Here is a 23,714-nt window from a genome sequence, read left to right on the forward strand (position 1 = left end):
CATATCTTATCTAAGGAGAGAGTGGGGAGTCACAGCGGCTCGAGTGGGTGTGTGCACGTGACAACGAGGCTAAGTGTTGGAGCCGCATCCCCTAAACGTGTGACGTTGAGCCCCTCTCCAAGAGCCAGAAGCGCCAAGGGTGATCTCCTAGTATAAGCACTCTACCGAGTTGTGGGTTGGGTTGTCCGTAGAGAAGGATCAACGACGACAACACCAACCAACCCACAGTCTATAATAAATTGGGGGCCTGTGTCCGGGAGAGTGAACTGACACACCCACACCCTGTCCAAGAGTGGATTTGTACACCCTTGCTGAAATAGATAAACTGTGTGACCGCAGGTGTATACTCTCTCTCTTGGGAAGACTCACAGGACAAGATGGATAAGGTGCAAGCATTTGTGGAGTCAGGCAAGCCTGAGGACTTGGAAGGTTGCACGAGGGATCAATTGAAACAAATAGCAGAAAAATGTGGCATCAGGTTGAAAGCATCTAAAGTAGCTGGGATGAAGGATGAGATCCTGAGGCAGTTAAGAGCCAAAAATGAAGCGGCAGAACAAGGAGCCCAGAAAGGAGCTGAAAGTGGAAAGGAGGATGATGGGCAGGATGAAGTGAGATCCCAGGGATCGAGTAGGAGCAGCAAGAGTAGCCGCAGTAGCAGGAGTAGCCGAAATAGGAGCTTGGAGAGATTCCAGTTAGAGCTCCAGATCCAACAACAGCGTGAGGAGAGACAGTTCCAGCTGGAAAAGATGAAATTAGAACTCCAGATGAAAAATGAAGCCGAGAAGGAAAAAGAGAAAACCAGGCTGGAAGTAGAAAAAGAGAAAACCAGGCTGGAAGTAGAAAAAGAGAAAACCAGGCTGGAAGTAGAAAAAGAGAAAACCAGGTTGGAAGTAGAAAAAGAGAAAACCAGAGTAAGAGAACTGGAGTTGGAACAAGAAAAAGAAAAAGCCCAGGTCGAAAAAGAAAAAGAGAGAACAAAACAAATGCAGATAGAAGCGAATAGAACCTTGGCTGAGCAAAGGATTGAACATGGGTTGCCAGAGAGCACCACCCAGGTATCACAACCACCAGATGTTAGGGTTAGGGAGAAGGACATTCCCTTGTTTGTTCCCGAAGAGGCAGAGAGCTTTTTCGAGCACTTTGAAAAAGTAGCCAGCATCAAGGAGTGGCCACAGGAGGAATGGGCCCAGCTGGTCCAGTTAAGATTGACCGGTGCAGCCAGGGAGGCATACACCCAATTGTCACTGGAAGAGTGCCAGGATTATGCCACAGTAAAGAGCAGCATATTGCGCTCGTTTCAGTTAACCCCAGAAGCTTATAGGAAGCGCTTCAGAGAAATGATCAAAGTTGGAGCATGTACGTTTGCTGAGACAGCAAGAGATCTGGAAAGACGATTCCAGAAGTGGATTGAGGCTGCTGGAGTTGGATCTTACGCTGACCTGAAGCAACTGATGGTCATGGAGAAGTTCTTGGAGATGATGCATCCCGAAACAAAGTTCAAGATCCAAGAAGCAGGGATAAAGGAAGTGAAAGATGCCGCAGATAGGGCGGATATGATTACTGAAGCGTACAAGAGCTTAAGGGAGAACAGAGTGAGAAGCGAGGCGAGACGCAGCAATGGCAGACCCAGTGGAGTCTGGGGAGGAAGAAATTATGAGAGACCCAGAGGAGTCTGGGGTGAGAAAAATTTTGATAAATGGGCAGATAAAAGTAAGTACCCAAAAACTCAGAAGAGTAGGTCGCGCACTTCGTCTGAAAGTGAGGATGGAGGAGCTAAACGAGAAACTATTCGTGATCCAGGGAATCAAGAGTCCAGTAAAGCCCCACAGAGTGCAGGTAGTGTGCCTGGCCCTAGGAACTCTCATGCGAGTGGACAAAGTCAGAGCCACTCTGGTTCTTATAGGAGAGATTTTTCACAGATGAGATGTTACAATTGTAACGGATTGGGTCACGTGATGCGAGATTGTCGGCAGGGCAAGAGAGTTGTGACCCTGGCCATGTGCGACCCTGGAAGTAAATATACTAATGTGTTCCGAGACAAACCACAGAGAGCGAACTTAGTGAACGAGAGGTATAGGCCGTTCATGAGCAAAGGTTGGATCAGTGTAGGAGGCCAACCTGAGGTAGAAGTTGGTATCTTAAGAGATACCGGAGCTAATCAGAGCTTGATTGCGAGAAGCCTGATTGGGAATGGTCGACGGTTAGCTGGCAGTGGGAAGATGAAAGTATATGGGTTATTGTCGGAGAGTGACATGCCCGTATGTGCTGTCCAGCTAAGGTCGGAATATGTGTCGGCAGAGGTGATGTTGGGAGTGTGCCCCGACATACCTATTCCAGGAGTCCAAGTGATCCTGGGAAATGACTTGTGCGGGACAAAGGTGTTGCCAAGAGTCATAGCGGAGACTGTGCCAGAGGAGTGCCCAGAAGGCCACGGCACGGGTGGGACACCTGAGAGTGTGAACCTGACTGACATCCGAGGAGATGAGTCAGGAGACCGCCAAGCCAGTGAGTACCCTGTCTCGGTAGTGATGAAGGGAGAGGTGGCCGACGAGGAAGACGCTGGAGAAGGTGAGACAGTGTCGATTCAACCGGTGGAAGATATCGACGTAGATATAGCATGGCTGTTTGATGAAGGTCCAGCCCAGGAAAATGAAGTCTCGGTGAAGGCAAAAGTGAAGATGGCCCAGCCGAAGAAGAATCGTGAGAAGAGAGCGGACCTGAGTAGAGCCCAGACTGCTGAAATTAAGAGTCGGAAGGTGAATGCAACTGTGCTGAGTAGGAATGAGGAAAGATGTGGACAGACTGAGGACGAGAGTAGAGCATCAAATTGTCCACGAGCACAGAGGCATATGGATAGTGGAGTTAAGTTGTTTGAGATGTCAAGAGTTGACATGTTTCACAGAAAACGTAGAGGAGAGATAGTGAAGAAGAGTAATAGCCGAGAAAATGAGAGGAGTAGAGACAGTATGTGTGGAGAGATGCTTACGAGCACTCTGGGAGAGGTAGAGCGACATGCACGGGCGAGTGCTGTTGAGTGTAGTACAGTGCTTGAAGAAACTTTTAGGAAACGAAGAAGAGTTGAAGGAGAAGAAATGGAGTTGTATAGAGGTGAAAAGTGTGGGAAGAGGATGATGATACAAGCATGGATGAATAGAAGAAAGCCGAGGACTCGATGGAAGTCAAACAGGACGATGTCTTGGATAAATGAGGAGACGAAAGGGAGAATCGTCGGTGAAGACCAGGGAGTGAAGTATGATGACAGGAGGCGGAAGTATAATGGCAGTAGATGGAAGAGTGAAGACGACAGAGGAGGTACAGACAGTAGACGTCTGACTCTGGACGTGAAGAGAGGAAGACGAGGAAACGGAGAGTGGAAACAATAAGTAGAGTGGACCGATGGAGTGCAGGCGTCCAAGGAGGACAGCCTAGCTTTGAGGTGTCAGAGAGGTCAAATCGTTTATGAGAAGATCATATTTCTGGAGAGTTGTGAGCCAGATGTTGCAAGGTGCAACGAATTAATTGTAGACTCCTAAGAGAGTATATGGGTGAAGAACGAGACAGCGTGGTGGCGGATGTATTATCCCGAGCTTTGCCACTGGAATAACTCTCAAAAATAAGGGGAGGGGAGTGTTATGATCTCAGCCTACAGGAGAAACGAGTCTCCCTCCTTGAGAGTTATTCAGCAAGCCTGACCTGATTAGAAGGTCTAGTAAGTATTGAGGTGATAACCCATATGAAAAATGGCTGGTTGGATACGTAAAACAATTTAAGATTATGGGCAGTAAGTAAGGAAATAGATAAATGACTGGCTAGGAGATGTGGACATTTTGCTGGAGGCGTGAGGCTCGCTTCCGGAGGACCTTGACCTCACTTGAGTGCCAGACATCGCAGGGGGAAGCCGCGCTCCGTTGAGCTCCCATCAGAAGGGAACCCCTAGTGATATATCTCGAAGAGAAGAGAAGTGTGCGGACGTACCAGCTGTGGAATCGAGCTGGGAACGTTGTGGTCTCAAGTCCTGGTCGACGAGCAGATATTAAATCGCCCAGAGGCATTATTGTGGGCCGTGGGAGCGCCCTGACCAGACGCCGTCAGAGGGAAAGCGCCCTCGACCAATTAATCTGTGGTAAGCACGATATACGCCAGTTCATAGTGATCACTTGTAGTTGGTCGTGTGCCCAGCGACAGTAGCAATGTTTATTTATAAGTTAGACATGTTTTAATAAGGCAGAAGGCCTGAAATAGGAGAGTGAAGAGGGAGGAACACGGAGCGACGTCCGCCCCCTCTGAGCGCTGGCGGACGACTGAGGGAGCCTGGCTCCGGATGGAGGAAGACCCTCCCAGCGAGTGAGGACCGCCGCCAGGCGAGGTGGAGTATGGACCCGCCCAAAACGGGGGAGTCCACTCTCACTGTATGTAGAGAACAGATAGAGGTTTGAGGCAAGCATATTGTGTGGTTATTTTTGTTTATGTGTTAAAGGGGAACGTTTTATTGGAGTGTCGATGGGTTGCAGGTTTGTCTTTTGGGGAAGAAGTTGCTGAGAACTTCGAAGCCAGCAGATGAAGTAAATGATGAGACTCCAAAGGTAGTGGAGCAGAGGACCTCGAGCTGTGAGGAGAAGCAGCAGTGAAGAGGAGTGTCACGTGCTTCTGTAGAGGTGGAGAAGTACCACAGTTGCTCGGGGAAACTTCATGGTGTAGCAGCCAAGAGAGCTGTGGAGGAACCTAGCAGAAGGGTGAAGCACCGTAGTTGCTCAGGGAAACTTCATGATAGCAGCCTGGAGGAGCTGCAGAGGATCCTGGTAGTGAAGCCCGGAAGAACCTAAGGATATTAGGGTAGTGAACTTCCAGAGGTGGAAGGGGAAGTTCTGGTGGATTACTAGTAGGGAGTTGATAGTGTTTGGTTGTCATTAGCGTGCAAGACGCAGTGAGAGGTGAGTGACTGTTGGCATTCTTATGTCAAGGAGTTTTTTATACTGAAGTATCAATGAACATTTATACTGGTATATGTTATTGCATTCAAATGCTGATATTCTATATACACATTATCTTGCTGATAGTGCAACAGTGTATGTAGGCTTGACCAACTTGAGGAGGTTAATAGTATCAGGTGGTAACCAGGAGATAGGATACCACTTGATAAGCTGATAATAGAGTTCTGATGGTGTTGGAGTGCAACCTGATTGTGATATTATAGAGTATAGGATTCATTATTATTATATGTGTGGATGTATTGTGTATGTGTTTTGTCCAGTAAATGTGTCACAATTTGCTGGTGTTTGCCCTTGTCCTAGTGAGGCTTCCCAGGAGGTAGTAAAGAAGGAGAGAGAAAGAACCAAGAACCACTGCTGTGGACAGGGTAGGAGGTAATACTAGTAAGTCATAGGGGATTGAGGAGATCATATCTTATCTAAGGAGAGAGTGGGGAGTCACAGCGGCTCGAGTGGGTGTGTGCACGTGACAACGAGGCTAAGTGTTGGAGCCGCATCCCCTAAACGTGTGACGTTGAGCCCCTCTCCAAGAGCCAGAAGCGCCAAGGGTGATCTCCTAGTATAAGCACTCTACCGAGTTGTGGGTTGGGTTGTCCGTAGAGAAGGATCAACGACGACAACACCAACCAACACACAGTCTATAATACATGGTAAACTAAACAAAAAAATTAAACTACCAAAATGAACTATAAATCAAATTACAGGGCCTACTGTGCACTATACAGTGTACAATTGAACAGCTGAAAGGTTGCTATTTAACAGAGGCCGCAGCTCCTTTATATATAAGGATTCCATTACTCTCAAATCTGACTGGCCATTCATACAAGTGTCCAGAATTTTAAAATCAGATTCCAGCAGAGAATGATCAAACTCATAACAATGGTTTTTAATCTCCGAAAGTGCTGGTTTAGACAATGGTAATCCAGTCCTAAAAGATAATCCCCGGTGCTCAAGTATCCTAATCTTAAAGTTCCGAATGGAACTCCCGACATATCCAGCATTACAGCTGGAACAATTATACATATATACGACATTTGAGCACAAGGGGGTAGGCACTTTATCTTTAAATTTAAAATAAGAGCCTATGGTATTTGTGTTGACAAAAATAAATCTAAAGTCTACTTGAGGATAACACTGCTGCAACAGTCTCCTCAAACGACTCCTTACAGAAAAGCTAATACTGCCATAAAATGGTAATTTAATATATTTAAGATCCCTTTCCACTGTAGTAATCCTACACGATGGGTGAAACTTCTTATTTAAGAAATTCCTTATAAAAGTATAAACCATATGCAAAGGATAACCATTATTTGAAAAAAAATTCACAAGAAAATTAATTTCTTGATCAAAGTTATTCCAATTAGAACATAAAACAAAGGCCCTATTCAGTAGAGTGTTAATAGCATTTTCCTTAAAAATATCAGGAACAAAGGAATTAAAATTTAAACCTAAACCAGTAAAGGTTGGTTTCCAAAAACATTAGTGTTGAACCCATCAAGGTTATTCACTTTTACATCAAGAAACGACAATGAATTATTAACTTCACACTCTGCAGTAAACCGTATATTACTATGTTGTGCATTAAGATACTCTCTAAATTTCTCAATATGACATTGGTCCCTAAACAACAAAAAAGTGTCATCTACATATCTTCTGTACAAGACTGGTTTAAAGGCAGAAGGACAATTATCAAGCCAATTTATTTCGTGAAAACTCAAAAAAGCATTAGCCAGTGCAGGACCTAAAGGAGACCCCATTGCTACTCCATCAATTTGTTTATAATAAATATTATTAAACATAAAGATGGAGTCTTTAACTGCTATTTCTAACAGCCGTCTGAATATTTTACTACAAAATCCAGACACTAAGTTAGTGTCAGCAAATAATTGACTTACACAGATGTCAATGGTTTCCAACAGAGGAATATTAGTAAAAAGTGATTCAACATCGAAACTGGCCATTATAGTTGGGAACTCAAAATTTAAAGAGGAAAGTTCTTTTACAAAATCCTGAGAATTTCTCACAGTAAATTCATTATGCGTTAATGGTTCTAATAATGGAACCAGAAACTTAGCCAGTTTATAATTAAAGGTGCCAATCGCTGATAAAATAGGACGAATCGGTATACCTGCTTTATGAACTTTAGGTAACCCATACAAGATGCCAGGCTTAGAGCCAGTTGCAAGTAATTTAGTATAATCGAAAAGAGAGTCTTTCAAACTTCTTAAAACTCTATTCAGTTTATCCTCACATTTCAAAATATACGAGAATGGGTCTAATTCAACCATCGTAAATTTAGAGGGGTCTTCTAACAACCTATCCACCTTATTAACATACTCTAATTTGTCCAAAACTACTATACCCCTACCTTTATCTGGCCTGGTAATGCAGATACTCCTATCATTCTTTAAGCTATTAATACACTCCAATTTCCTTTTGTCAAAAGGAGGGAATGTAGATCTATATTTACCAAAGTCGTTAAAGACTTCATGTGCTAAGGAGGAAACAGTACTGATGATATTGGTCCAACTATAATTTGCACCAGACCTTAGGGTACAAGTTTTCAATGTGTTGCATAACCGCTCAAAACCTAAAAAATGATTAACAAATTTAGGTTTTTTACAAGTCAACCCGAAGTCTAACCCTAGAGAGAGAAGTTCTTTCTCAATAGGAGACAGAACTCTCTTTGAAAAATTGAAAACCACCTTATCAGGGTCCACCGAATTAAATGCAGGTATACCCAAGTTACGCAATTTCTTCTCGTGAATAAGTCTACATTTTTCAACCCTTTTTTCATTAAAATTTTCATATTTACATTTTAGAGATGCAAAATCAATCCAGGAAACCAAGATCTTGAATTTCTCCAAGTTCACGTGCAATTCACTTTTCAGCTCATTTACCCGCTTCTGCTTTTCAGATATTTCAAAGTCCAACAATCTCAATAACCAAGAATTATATTCACTTGTCAACGCAAATTTGTCGGAATACACTTTAAACCTGAGGAACCTTGGGACCAAACGATGCGTCTTACAGGTTTGTAGAAATTCCAAATCCAAGTGCGCCTTCTTAACTGCGAAATCCACCTTCTCTATTCTTCTGTATAACGTAACTGTAGGTCTTCCATATCGTTTTACTAAAATATTTATGATTTATTTTACTAAATAAAACTTTTATTTATTTTACTAAAATATTAATTTGTATTTAATTTTATTTAATATTTGAGTTTTAATAAGATTTTGGGTAGTACTTTATATTTGTCGTTTATTCTGTTTGTATTTTACATACATTTTTTGTAGATTTGTAGACATTATATAAATATTTGTTATAGTGTTTAGTATCTATGTGTTAGGTATCAAGTTTCACTTCTGATCACTTCACGTAAGTTAATAGAATGGTTTGTTTTAGTAGTTATAAATTTCATCTTGTAGTTTAATGGATTTTTAGTTAGTTTTAATATATGTGTCAGTTAATAAGTTTTATTTGTATTGATCACTTTAAGTGCGCTTAAGTGTTTTTTGTCTTTTAAGTTTTTTCCTTTCTTTGATAGGCAATTATATTCAGTATGAGTTCTTTGTTTACCAGCTATTTGACTGTGATTTCTGTTTTTTCTTTTAGATCTGATGATGAATACGAGAAGTATTCGAAACGTTATGTTTTTTAAAGTAAAGATTCTGATACAAGATGTTCAGTATATCCCTGGTTGTCCTATTTATCTTAAAATTAAGATTCCCGAAGGGAACATCGATCATAAATATATATATATATATATATATATATATATATATATATATATATATATATATATATATATATATATATAACCCTTATATGAAATAGATACTAATTTACTTACATCTCGGTCTAGACGGGGAGGAGAGTGGATGGTTTGGTCACAATTCAATAATACATGATGTGGGGGAGGTGTAGCGTCCTTTTATTGACTCGGAAACGTGGGGGGCAACGTTGCCACATACAACACCTCTCAGTCCTTTTTGTAAGAGAAGGGTTAGGCCTGCTGTAGAAAACTTTTTTTTTTTCTCTCTCTCGTCTGAAGGTCATCACTAGGGGACTTCTACTTCAAAAAAACATCAGGAGGACTGGCTATGTCCTGAGGGAGACACATCCCTTGATGGGTGAATACACTCACACACACACACACACACACACACACACACACACACACACACACGCGCACACACACACACTCACACACACTCACACTCACTCACACACACACACACACACACACACACACACACACACACAATATATATATATATATATATATATATATATATATATATATAAATATATATATATATATATATATATATATATATATATATATATATATATATATATATATATAATATGAATATATAAGCGACCACTCCATAGGTAATTGAACCATTTATGGGGAAAATTTGGAGGAGTGTGTGTCTGTCACAGACGAGCAACTTAATATTTTCCACCACCCAGCAAGAATATTTGTAGCTGGATTCAGTAATTCTGGGAAAACGACCCTAGTGGGGAATTTATGTGTTAAATACCACGGAAAATTCTCAAAAATTTTAGTGTCATCTGCAAATAATACAGAACAGCCTCTTTCAAACATTCCATCTCTGCGAAACAAGGTTACTGTCTCCCAGGATCTGATTAACCCACTAGAGTATAAAGATCCTTTTTCAAATGAGTCAGTTTTGTATATAATTGATGACTTATACCTGGAAGCCATACAGAGTCCAATTATAGCCAATATCTTCACAAGAGGGAGACACGGTAATATTTCCGTAATTCTAATTAGTCAAAATTTGTTTCCCCAGGGGAAATACGCCAGGACAATAACTCTGAATTGTAGTCATTATATATTAATGAAGCAGAGAGACATAAGCCAACTTGAAATTTTAAGTGGACAGTTATATGGGCGAAAAACAACTAGTAGTTTCGTTGAAATATACCGTCGGGCAATATCCCAGAACAAGTATGGTTACTTATTGGTCGATCTGACGGTTCCTGAGGCATTACAACTACGAACGAGCATCACCAACGAAGACCACTGTGAAATTGTGTATCAAATGTAATCAACAACGACAACAAAAAAATGTCTCTAACGACACAGAAACGAACAATTCTCACCAGTATCTATAATGACATTTCTAGCCCAGGTGGTTTCACAGGGTCAATTCAAAAATTGTATAAGGCTGCCAGACTTAAAGACCCCAACATTAGTGTTGCAGATGTGAAGGAATTTCTCCATGGGGAGCGATCTTACACATTACATAGAGGAAATTTAGTTAGGTTCCCCCGACGGAAAATATTAGCCCCTAAACCTCGTACCATAATTGCCTGTGACCTAGGGGACTTTTGTAGTTTACAAAAATACAATAATGGTGTTAAATATATTTTAATTTGTGTCGATGTTTATTCCCGCCTAATGCAGACTCAAACTTTAAAAACAAAAAATTCAAGTGAAGTGTTAGTCGCTCTGAAGAAGATATTCGAGGAAACGCCTCAGTTTCTCGGTGTAAGGCGGATATTCACTGACCGAGGTAGAGAATTTTACAACAAGTCAGTTCAAAATTATTTTAATAAGAAAAATATTAAATTATATAGTGTATTTTCGGAAATGAAATCTAGCATAGTGGAGCGAGCCATCAGAACTTTAAAACATAAACTGTATCATTATATGACTCAAGCTAATTCATTAAAATACACCCACATCCTCCCTAAAGTTGTGGACGTGTACAACCACACTTTCCACAGGATGCTAAAAAATACTCCTCATGCCATTCATAAGTTGCAAAATATTGAAGATATACGAAGACAGTTTAAGGTCATGTATTTAAACAATGACTCCTCCATAACTGCCATCAGTCCACGGTTGCACCTTGGACAGCATGTGCGATTGGCAAAGCGCAGGAATATATTTCACAAAGGCTTTTGGCACCAAAATACAGAAGAAATATTTGTAGTGTCACATATTGACAGAACACATCCAATCCCGACATATAAAATCAAAGATTTAAACAACGAGACGATCAGTGGTATGTTTTATGAGAAAGAATTGATTGCAACATCCCTTCCAGACTATTTTCCTGTAACGGTATTACAGTCTAGGAAAACATCGAAAGGACACAGAGAATATTTCGTCAAGTGGAGAGGGTACCCAGATTCTGCCAATAGCTGGATTAAAGCTCAAGACATCGTCAAATTTAACAAAAAATGACAGTTCAACAGGACTCTCTCGTAGAGAAACATCATCAGTTGTTATTTTTATTAAACAATTTATCACCCAAGAAGCGGAATAAACTAATCAAGGCTTTAAAACGGCAGGAAATTGAATCAATTTGTGAAATTTTTGCCAATTTTCTGAAACGAAACATCCCAGTTCAACCTCAGATAATTAATGGCTTGCAGAGATATCAGAATGACATACGATCTGTAGCGCGTAAGAAAACTCCTTTATACAAAAAGAAGCTCATACTGACCTCCAGACGTGGTGGGGCGATATTAGCAGCTCTGCTACCTTTGGCTGTATCGTTAATTTCCTCCCTAATAAGGTAATTGCGTAAATAAGTAACGAGAGAATAAAATGGTGAAAGAATATTGCCTGGTACCACGATTCATAGCTGAAAAATATTTATTTAATAAAAACAAGAACTCACCATCACCTCCTAACGCGGTGGGTCTAACCTCCCCCGGAGGTGATGGTAGTGAAAGTATGTCCTTCTCTTTAAAAAACGAATCCAACTCAAGTAATAATATTGGGGGAGCCCGTAACCTACCCACCTGCGACTCTGGTAGGGGTGATTGGGGGGTGGGGGAAGAGGACACTCCTTCCTCCCACCTGACAACAACGGGCTGTGGGCGGTGTTGCCGTAGTAGCACCTCCAGACGGGCGGGGCTGGTCACACACCCTTTAAATGACATTGGGGCCCCCGGCGACCGTCGCCCGCCGCCACCCTTAAAAAGAAAAAAAAAAACGCGGGCTGCCCGGCGCGACCATCGCCTTTTAAAAAAAAAATAAATAAAAAAAGGGGACATTCCATCCTCCCGCCTGAAGTGCAAGTAATTGTTGCTGGCCACACTCCACATAAAGCCACCATCACACCCCAAAATCCAAGTCTGGACAACTTAATAAATGTGAATTTTAAAATTGAGGAAATTCCTCATGTCAAAGCATTATTGAACATGTTTGGACAAAACAGCCAACAGGTGATGTGGGATAGTCGCGGAAATTTATTAAAGCCTGTACAAAATTTAAATATTTTAGATATAATTAAAACTCTAGCCTTCACAAAGGGACAATTTAGGGCAAGTGACAAGGAAGATGTAAGGGTTTTACTGAGGGTGGCTGGCATAGACCCAACCCTCATACGTAATTATCGCGCTAGATCACAGTTAAAAGGGGGGAGGGGTATCCATAGGAGACCCCATTGGGAGCCGTATTGAAGACCTATATGAAGACCATCTTAAAGACCACCATATTCAGTTGCATATCCACCATGGAGCAAGCTTCTAGACCCACTCCTCCCCCAGCTACACCCCCAGAAGACAAATCTCCCTTATTAAAGAAGTTGGTTGCTACTCAGCGGTACTACAAGTATGTCGAACACAAATGTAGATTGATATATGCATTGTGGGATTGTTATGACCGTCTTGTGTTGAGTGCCCCTCCAGAACGGTTTTTTAAGTCATTTGGAGAGACGGTGAAACGTTATGAAGAATATTCATCCCAGGAAATCCAGACGGAGATATGGCAAATGGAAAAATTAACCTTCCAACATCGAGACCAGATTACAGCCTTCGAGACTGGACGGAGTGTGTATGGACTTTTAAGGTAGGGAAGGCAGCCTCTACCCCACACCCCATACATTCCTCCCCCTCCAGGTGGGGGACACAGGTGTATTTAAAGGCCTCCACCGTCACCCTCGGTCACCATAGTTGACGACGACTCTTCCCCAGTTCCTCTCAACCGCCCCTCCGCCATGGCTTTATCGTCCATTAAGTCAATAGACAGCGACATCACCGACACCCACGCCTTTGGGGTCGGTGATGTCATAGTGTATGACTTACCCGCTGCTGTTGTGCGTCCCTATGGACTGGCAAGTGTAATTTGGAAATGTTACAACTATGCCCGTGTGGAACGTGAAGGACTGACTCGTGTCAACAGGGCCACAATACGTTACCGGTCTACCCCGGGTGACATCGAAGTGAAGATAGCTCCCCTACCCTCCGACGGTCAAGACATTGTCGAAGAGCCAGTCTTGTTCTTCCGCCCCACCATCGTGGCGCTAATTTCCGCTTTCGGTGCAGGAGCACCCTTCGAGTCCAACCCTATAGCTCAGGAGCAAGTGCAGTCTTCCTCCGACATCCACTACATCACCAATGTCACCCTGGATACTGCCAAGAATAGGCTATATTGGCTGAAAACAGCCCTAACAAAGGTTGGCAATCTCATGGTAAGAACTCCAACCATGTTTCGGCTGGTGGTGCCCCATGGGCTGGGGGCCTCCCGTGATGGCATGGACAACTGGCACAAGGACGTCGGGCCCATGCTCATTTCGCTCAACGCTGACCTGGGCAAGCATAACAAGGAGCTGGTAATCCTCAAACGTCCCTCTACCGTCACCCCATCGATGGTACCCCTCCCGAATGATGATCCCAGGGGAGAGGGTGATAGTAAAACTATCACCCTAGATGCGGTGGTGGGGGAGGGTGCCACCACTCCAGGAAGCTCTTCTCGTTCTACACCACCAGCACCACCAGCCACCCCCAGGAAGAAGAGACACCTACAAGAGTACTCATCCACCTCCAGCGCTGCTCCACCCCCACCCACAACATCTGGCACGGCCAAACGACGGATCGAAACCACTATTGACTTCGACCCCCTCTCAAATCATCGTATTGACACCATCCTCGATGGAGAGTCACAGGAAATATTCCTGTTATCCTCATCACCGAAAAAACAACGAAAGCTGTAACCATCAACGCTCAAAGAAGACGTGCCAGCACCACCACAGTCAGTAACAGCAGCAGCAGCAGCAACAGCAGTACCTCCATCTACAACAGCTTCGGTGGTGGTAGCAGTAGCAGGTCCACCGACGATGGTGACAGTGTTGTCAGCGGTAGTGGTAGCGGCAACGGTACCACCAACTACAGCAGTTCCGGCGGTGACAGCGGCAGCAACAGTACCATCATCGCCGGCAGCGGTAACGGTAGCGGCAGCAGTACCACCAACTACAACGGTTCCAGCGGTGGTAGCAGCAGCAGCAGCAGCAGCAGCAGCAGTACCGTCAGCGGTGGCAGCGGTGTCAGTGGTACCAACAGCTCCCCCAGCAGCAGCGGCAGCGGCAGCAGCGGACGACAGCAGTACCAACAGCTGCTGCTCTTTATATGTAATTTGTTATGGGGGAACAAAATGTAGTTCCCCCTGTTGTAGTTCTTTTAAAAGTAATATTTCCTTAGTAGATTAATAAAATAAAATATAAGTAATGATGTTTTATTCCCACCCCAGTCAGTACATAACTTAACAATGGACGAGGAGCACTACATATACCTCACTAGCCTCGACCAAGAAGATATATACAACAACACAAGTTCAGCATTTACAAACACCATCCCCACTCTACATTTAAACCCTTCCATTAAACATGAAGTGGCCTTAGTCAACATACTCCTACCCAGACGAATTAACGCTATCATCAAGGATGAGGGGGAGTCTGGTATAGACGTCTATGCTACTTTTAAGCGAGGAACTCTTTCTAAAAGCCCAGAACATCTCATCTACACCTTCATCCCCAAAACCAACATATTATCCAGAAACATCACATTCATCACGAGTGAGCTTAGCCGACAAATAATCACCGACATGAAGCTTAGCTTCCGAGGTGATTTCAAAATATACTTCTCAGAAAGAGAACCAATCCTCACCTATGATCAATCCTTAGAGCGAGTATTACTATCCTCCACACTTAACAATGAAGGCACTGGTTCCTTATATTCTCTTAGTCTTCAATTTAAACACAGAATAGCTAATGTACTTGGTTTTGACAGCAGTCGCAAATACACCATTTATCAGGCAAAATCAGATGACATTACAGCAGCCTCAAAGATCGTGGCCTCATTCCCCCCAGACAATGACGGAGGTTGTGACTATTTACTCATTTATAGTGACGTCATCGAGCCGGATCGTTACGGGGGACAAATTGTAAATATCTTAGATGCAATCAATTATCATGACTCTTATTCTAGAGGGGCTCATCCCCTAGTGTACAAGACATTAAATACTAACACGTTGGAGAAGGTGAGCATTAAGATAACAGATCAGTTTGGGCGAAAGGTTAGTTTTGAAGATGGGAGGTCGGTTACGGTAGTCTTACACCTCCGCCCTAAGGTATAACAATATAATCTATATAAATATAAATATATATATATATATATATATATATATATATATAGAAGTGTTTACCCACATCATCGGTTATTATAAGAAGAGGAGTCGGGATGCGAGTACCTTTCCACACACCCTCCCAGAAGGAGTATGGGGAGATCTTCTCCCCCCTCTCTGGGAGATACGGGGTGAGGGGGGGAGCGATGAATGACATACGCACATTCCAAGCGCCTTATCTCAGATCTGGTGGTGGTTTTTTTGGGACCTTAGCCGGCTTGGCTCGACGAGCCATACCATTTTTCATGAAAACTGTAACGCCGACTGCTATCGATTTTGGGAAAAATGTTCTTGGTGATTTAACCAGTGGTAGACGGGATGTAAAGAGCGCTCTGAGAACTCACGGTATTGATGCTCTTAAGACTGTGGGGAAGAAATTGGTAGCAGGCGGGAAAATTAAAAGACTCTCTAGGAGAAGAAAAAATAAAAATAATAAATGTAAACGAGCCCTTGGGTATAAAAATGATGTATTTTCACTACAGTAAGCAGTCATACTTCACCTTTCGGAGGAGATCATGGCGGAGGCTAGTGGAGCTGGGTTGAAAATCCCTGTAGAATATTATACTTCCAGTATTATTGACCAATTTCCTAGAAGTAACAGAATACGTAATGTGGAGAGTTCAATTGCCTCCACACAGCAAATAGACATTCTACCTGTTAACCTACCTATTAATCAACGTTTGCGGGATAATTACTTAGAATTCCGCATCCCCGGAACCCAGGGCGCCTTCTTAGATTTAGCTAATATTGTTATAGATTTTAAGGTATCTTTAACGAAAGATGACGATACCACAAAATTGGAAGAGGATGACCATGTGGAATTTGTTAATGGGTTGTCAAATACCATGTTTAAAGGTGTTCAGGTGTTTTTAGGAGAGCAGGTAGTTGAAACAAATTCTAATTTTAATTATTGGTCGTTTATTAAATTAATTACCTCCATGCCTCCATCAAAAATGTCTTCCTTGGGGAGGATTGGAGCCTTTCGTAGGGACTGGAGTGATGATGGTGTAATCCCTAACGAATTTACTAATACATTTTTTACTGGGGCAACCGCCAAGGATAAAAAATTTATGACCGATTTAAAAGGTAAAGGATTGTCAATGTGTTTTCCCCTACTATTGGACGTAACAACCCTAGGCCAATACATATTAGATAATATAGATGTGCGCCTAAGATTGGAGCTCTCCCCACATGCTTGGGTGCTAAATACAAGTGTGGACGATGGCTCTAAGTATCGGCTGCATATGGATTATGCTAAGTTGTGGGTAACACGTGTGTTCCCCTACCCAAGTGCTTACCTAGCCTTAAACAGCTCACTGTTAGCATCCCCCGACCCCATAACCTATACTTTCAATAAAACCATTTCTAAAACATATGTCCTAGCAGGGAATCAAACTAGTCTCTTAATTGATCAGCCTTGGGCGCAAGTAATTCCTCACAGGATATTCATGGTAATTGTGCCAATGAATTATTTCGCTGGCCTTCACCAAGGTAATGGATTATATTTTGAAAATGCAAAACTGAAAAATATTGCCATGTATTTGAACAATAATGCAATTTACCGAATTGGTGGTGATTTCGACAATCATTATGCCCGCCTTTATTACGAAACTTTGAAGACATTAGGCTTAGAGCGTGATTCACTTCTAGCCTATGACACTTTTAATAAGGGAAGATCGATATTCGCCTTTGACTTAACCACCATTCAAACAAAGGATTCCCTCCCTGTGGAGAAATCTGGCAACTTGCGTATGGAGCTTGAGTTTGGCGGTGGTGTTACATATAACAGGCTGGTTTTACTGTTTGGGGAAACGACCGGGGTACTATCCATCGACGGACAGAGAACTGTTCTGTGTGACGTGCGAGCTTAAAAACATAATGAATTGTAATGATATAAATATTAATTTAAAAAATAATCTAGGGGATCGAGCACTCTACCTAGGTTGTTATAATGCTGATGAAATAGAACATTTAAATATCTCATCAAGAAAACCTATTGTTCTCATAACTAATATTTTACCATCACATAGCAGATTAACTATGGGACATTGGGTAGCTATTTATGTTGATAAAGTTAAACATCGAATGTTTTTTTTCGATAGTTATGCAATGTCGGCGGTTACTTATGGACATTATTTTCAAGGATTTATTAAAACTAACACAATAACAAAGGTGTTTGGAATGTGCTACAGACTCCAGAGTGATTTTACCCTTGCTTGTGGACTGTATTGCGTAATGTTCGTCCATAGGGTGAGTCACCTGGGGTTGCCTTCAACAGTACATTACTTACATAATGTATTTTCAAGCGTTAGTTTAAAATTAAATGATAAACGTGCCCTCGCTTATGCGAGACGATATTTTCCTATGAAACATCACTGTGTTAGGACATTTTGTAGAGGAGTATGGGTTGGTTCTTATAGGTGGTGTAGAGAATATTTTTGTTAGCTAGGCAACCCACCTAACAGGGGGATTACCCCCATATAAAACCCCTCTCACCCCACAACCTCCCTAGAAGACCCCCATCCCCCTTATCCTACAAATGGAAGGCGTCTCCCCAGAAACACACGCAGGGAAGATTGAAGTCCTTGAAGGGCCTGGTTAGTATTACCCTCACTTTCTGGTAAAGATTTATTTTTTTTTCCCACAATAGAAAGTTTGCTCAACCTCTATTTTACCTCTTCTTTTTTTTCAGTGCAATTCTTAGGACCTGTCCACATTTGTAGAGTAGTAATTCTACGAGGAAGGTCTGCCCCAAACAAGATGCTGTTACGTAGCCTAATTGATGATGCCTGCTGTAGAGGACACAAGGTCGCCCCTGCAGGGGGAGAGGTATGTACTAACTGTTCTTAGAGGAAATAGAATATTTTTAAAATAAAAGATATAGTCCTATAAATTATTTTCCCCATCTCTTTCCAGAACACTTCAGATGAGAGTCAGAAGGAAAGTCGTCCAAAAGGCAACCAGCCAACTCACCCCACTCCCCCAAGAGAGGGGGGAGGGGGTCAAGACCTCCCCCCACTCACCACGGATGGGGAGACGTCAGAATTCTACTCAGATGAGGAAGGGGAGGTGGAGGGGGGAGAGGGATAGGGGTCATAATTAACTTCTTATACATCATTTGTGATTTTTACCTAATAAAACATTAATAAATTCTTTGATTTTTTTAACCCCTGGAGGAGATTTATAATTTAATACCCCTATATAAGACCCACTCGACCTCCGCTGGGTGTGGAACTCTGTTACGGTAAAGTCAAGGCCATTAGGTGCGAGGAAGGGTAAAGTCAAGGCCATTAGGTGCGAGGAAGGGTACGTGCGACCACCCTCACCGGGAGGAACCTGTTTTACACCTGCCCCATAGAGGAATGTGGGGGCGTAACTGGCACTCACCCACGAGTGTTTATTATACAAATAAATTCATTTTACTTAAATATATTGTCATACTTTACTGTATAAATGAACATGATCATAGTGGCACATAATAGATACCTATCTTCACTGTTTTTTCGACTGCTACCACTCACACCTTGGGTGACCTAATATGGAGTGGCACTATGTGGCTCCCCGCTTCTGATTTTCTTATCTGATCAACATACATAGGTGGGGCTATCTGTCACCAAAATATCTACTGGGCTCGTAGCTCGACATGACTTCTGAGTTATATTTTTCAACAGCATAATTGTTAGTTTACAAAAAAACTTATTGTTGTTCGGCTAACTTGTTAAAATTATTGAACACCTCTTTTTTTAACACTTAAAACCTACTTAAGATTTCGTAACACTTAAGGATAGGTCTTTGAGGCGATATCGGCTATAGTTCGACCTATGGAGAGACGATTATCTCTTCTATAGTCTCTTCTTCTCGTCTCTTCTATAGAGGAGACGATTGGGAACAACATATTTACGAATCGAGTACAAGTCTATTCACTAAATAACGATATATGCTGACCAGACCACACACTAGAACTGATGAGTGTGCCCAAGAAAATGGTCTTAAGGACCTAATGACCATTTTGGATTGCCTAAGAGTACACCGAGAGCAGCAATATATGGCCAGAAATGAAGCAAAACAATTAATAGACCAGAAACTATTCAATTTCCAGTAACTATTCTATTTATTACCGTCGTGATAGGTATCGCAAGTCTGTAGGTCAAATTAAGCTACTGAGTTCGACTATCTACAGCGGTACGCATCTTCGTATATGTGTACGCACTTTCGTGTGGTTACTCACCTATTTGTGCTTGCAGGATCGAGCACCGACTCTTGGATCCCGCCTTTCCAGCCATCGATTGTTTACAGCAATGACTCCTGTCCCATTTCCCTATCATACCTAGTTTTAAAAGTATGAATAGAGTTTGCTTCCATAACCTGTTCCCCAAGCGCATTCCATTTTTCCACTACTCTCACGCTAAAAGAAAACTTCCTAACATCTCTGTGACTCATCTGAGTTTTCAGTTTCCACCCATGTCCCCTCGTTCTGTTATTATTACGTGTGAACATTTCATCTATTTCCACTTTGTCAATTTCCCTGAGTATTTTACATGTCCCTATCATATCTCCTCTCTCCCTTCTTTTCTCTAGCGTCGTAAGGTTCAGTTCCTTCAGACGCTCTTCATACCCCATCCTTCGTAACTCTGGGACAAGCCTCGTCGCAAATCTCTGAACCTTCTCCAGTTTCCTTATGTGTTTCTTCAGGTGGGGGCTCCATGTGTGTGTGTGTGTGTGTGTGTACTCACCTAATTGTGCTTGCGGGGGTTGAGCTCTGGCTCTTTGGTCCCGCCTCTCAACCGTCAATCAACTGGTGTACAGATTCCTGAGCCTACTGGGCTCAGGATATGATAAAGCTTTATCATATCTACATTTGAAACTGTGTATGGAGTCAGCCTCCACTACATCACTGTGTGTGTGAGTGTGTGTGTGTGAGTGTGTGTGTGTGTGTGTGTGTGTGTGTGTGTGTGTGTGTGTGTGTACCAACAACACAACATTCCCAGAGGTGGTGTCTATGATCCACGTCTATCTTCTCCCTGTTTACACACACACACACACACACACACACACACACACACACACACACACACACACACACACACACACACACCACAATTCATTTCCATTATGTAATTTCCCCCGTCATAGCCCGTTACAATTAGCGGCAGCAACAATTATAAATGAAACATCGATCCCGCCATGGCGAACGAAGTCTGTTATTTGGTCCATTGCGTGCAAGAGGTTCGTAAAGAATTTCGTAATAAATAGCTCCGGATCTATTGGCGGGCCGAGGCCTCATGAATGGTCCAGCCGTGTGGGTGATGGCCAAATTCCCACATATGGTGAGGAACATGTTGTGCTCATCCGTGTTATTGCTCATTGGGGTTATTGCTGAAGATTAGTGGTGTCTCGAGGCTGGGTGGGGGGGGGGGGGGATTGGCTAATAGGAAAGAGGGTAGGGGGTGAGGGGGTTCCAATCACTGCTAGATAAACCCACCAAACACACACACACACACACACACGACTTAACTACAACGTTCGAGCAAGTTGGGATACCACCTAACAAATTATATATATATGTCAATTATCTAACCAGTTGTAATAACTTTGTAACGCTTTATAACAAGTTGTAACAAGATAACAATAGGGGTCGTTAGATTGTGTGTTTTTGCAGGGGAAACCCCTCATTACACACACACACACACACACACACACACACACACACACACACACACACCCACACACACACACACACACACACACACACACACACACACACACACAGTTGCCCGAACGAAGATAAAATAAACAACTACAAATTTTCTACCTCGGCTTCCAGAAAGCCAAGGCCAATAGCCAGACATTACATTAGATACGAACAATAGCTCCTCTTTCAGCCGTACAATCCACGACAACTAACGCAACAATCGGCCAGACAGGAACAATCAAAGCAGCATTTTTGTTTTTTTTAGCAATCATGGTTGTTAGCGTGACGCAGTTCGTGGTCTTAATGTCTTAATGAAAGTCTTAATAATATAGTCTTAAAAGCCTTAAAGTCTTAAGTCTTAAGTCTTGTCTTAAAAGTCTTAAAAGTCTTAAAAGTCTTAAAAGTCTTAAAGTCTTAATAATAAAGTCTTAAATTAATAAAGTCTGAATAAAAGACTTGAGACAAAGGAAGGCTGACGTTTCGTGATGGTTTGTGACGTCTTTCCTGTAGGACTAACGGAAGTGGACGGTTGTTAGCAGGTAGTTTGGGATCATTGCTGGATTCCTATTAACATGTGCAATTGGTAATTTGTTTTCCTTACGAGGTTTTAATAGGGAGAGAATAGAAGGAAGAGAGGGGGGGGAGGGGGGAGGAGGGAAGTGGGTGTGTGGAAGGTGGGGGAGAGAATGTACATGGGAGATTGGTCAAAGGAAGAGGAATGTCCTCATTCCTCTTCAAAGGAAGAGGAATGTCCAGGTTTAAATGTTAAATTTTGCCCCGAGGGGCGAGTTTATTGGGCAGCGTCACTCATCCTGTGAGTGGACACACCGCCATAGTGACAGTATTGGGCAGCGTCACTCATCCTGTGAGTGGACACACCGCCATAGTGACAATATTCGGCAGCGCCACTCATCCTGTGAGTGGACACACCGCCATAGTGACAGTATTGGGCAGCGCCACTCATCTTGTGAGTGGACACACCGCCATAGTGACAGTATTGGGCAGCGCCACTCATCTTGTGAGTGGACACACCGCCATAGTGACAGTATTGGGCAGCGCCACTCATCTTGTGAGTGGACACACCGCCATAGTGACAGTATTGGGCAGCGCCACTCATCTTGTGAGTGGACACACCGCCATAGTGACAGTATTGGGCAGCGCTACTCATCCTGTGAGTGGACACACCGCCATAGTGACAGTATTGGGCAGCGCCACTCATCCTGTGAGTGGACACACCGCCATAGTGACAGTATTGGGCAGCGTCACTCATCCTGTGAGTGAACACACCGCCATAGTGACAGTATTGGGCAGCGCCACTCATCCTGTGAGTGGACACACCGCCATAGTGACAGTATTGGGCAGCGCTACTCATCCTGTGAGTGGACACACCGCCATAGTGACAGTATTCGGCAGCGCCACTCATCCTGTGAGTGGACACACCGCCATAGTGACAGTATTGGGCAGCGCCACTCATCCTGTGAGTGGACACACCGCCATAGTGACAGTATTGGGCAGCGCCACTCATCCTGTGAGTGGACACACCGCCATAGTGACAGTATTGGGCAGCGCCACTCATCCTGTGAGTGGACCCACCGCCATAGTGACAGTATTGGGCAGCGCCACTCATCCTGTGAGTGGACACACCGCCATAGTGACAGTATTCGGCAGCGCCACTCATCCTGTGAGTGGACACACCGCCATAGTGACAGTATTGGGCAGCGCCACTCATCCTGTGAGTGGACACACCGCCATAGTGACAGTATTGGGCAGCGCCACTCATCCTGTGAGTGGACACACCGCCATAGTGACAGTATTGGGCAGCGCCACTCATCCTGTGAGTGGACACACCGCCATAGTGACAGTATTGGGCAGCGTCACTCATCCTGTGAGTGGACACACCGCCATAGTGACAGTATTGGGCAGCGCCACTCATCCTGTGAGTGCACACACCGCCATAGTGGCAGTATTGGGCAGCGCCACTCATCCTGTGAGTGGACACACCGCCATAGTGACAGTATTGGGCAGCGTCACTCATCCTGTGAGTGGACACACCGCCATAGTGACAGTATTGGGCAGCGCCACTCATCCTGTGAGTGCACACACCGCCATAGTGACAGTATTGGGCAGCGCCACTCATCCTGTGAGTGGACACACCGCCATAGTGACAGTATTGGGCAGCGTCACTCATCCTGTGAGTGGACACACCGCCATAGTGACAGTATTGGGCAGCGCCACTCATCCTGTGAGTGGACACACCACCATAGTGACAGTATTGGGCAGCGTCACTCATCCTGTGAGTGGACACACCGCCATAGTGACAGTATTGGGCAGCGTCACTCATCCTGTGAGTGGACACACCGCCATAGTGACAGTATTGGGCAGCGCCACTCATCCTGTGAGTGCACACACCGCCATAGTGACAGTATTGGGCAGCGCCACTCATCCTGTGAGTGCACACACCGCCATAGTGACAGTATTGGGCAGCGCCACTCATCCTGTGAGTGCACACACCGCCATAGTGACAGTATTGGGCAGCGCCACTCATCCTGTGAGTGGACACACCGCCATAGTGACAGTATTGGGC

The sequence above is a fragment of the Procambarus clarkii genome, chromosome 2 (assembly GCF_040958095.1).
Source record: "Procambarus clarkii isolate CNS0578487 chromosome 2, FALCON_Pclarkii_2.0, whole genome shotgun sequence".
In the NCBI taxonomy this organism is placed as follows: Eukaryota; Metazoa; Arthropoda; class Malacostraca; order Decapoda; family Cambaridae; genus Procambarus; species Procambarus clarkii.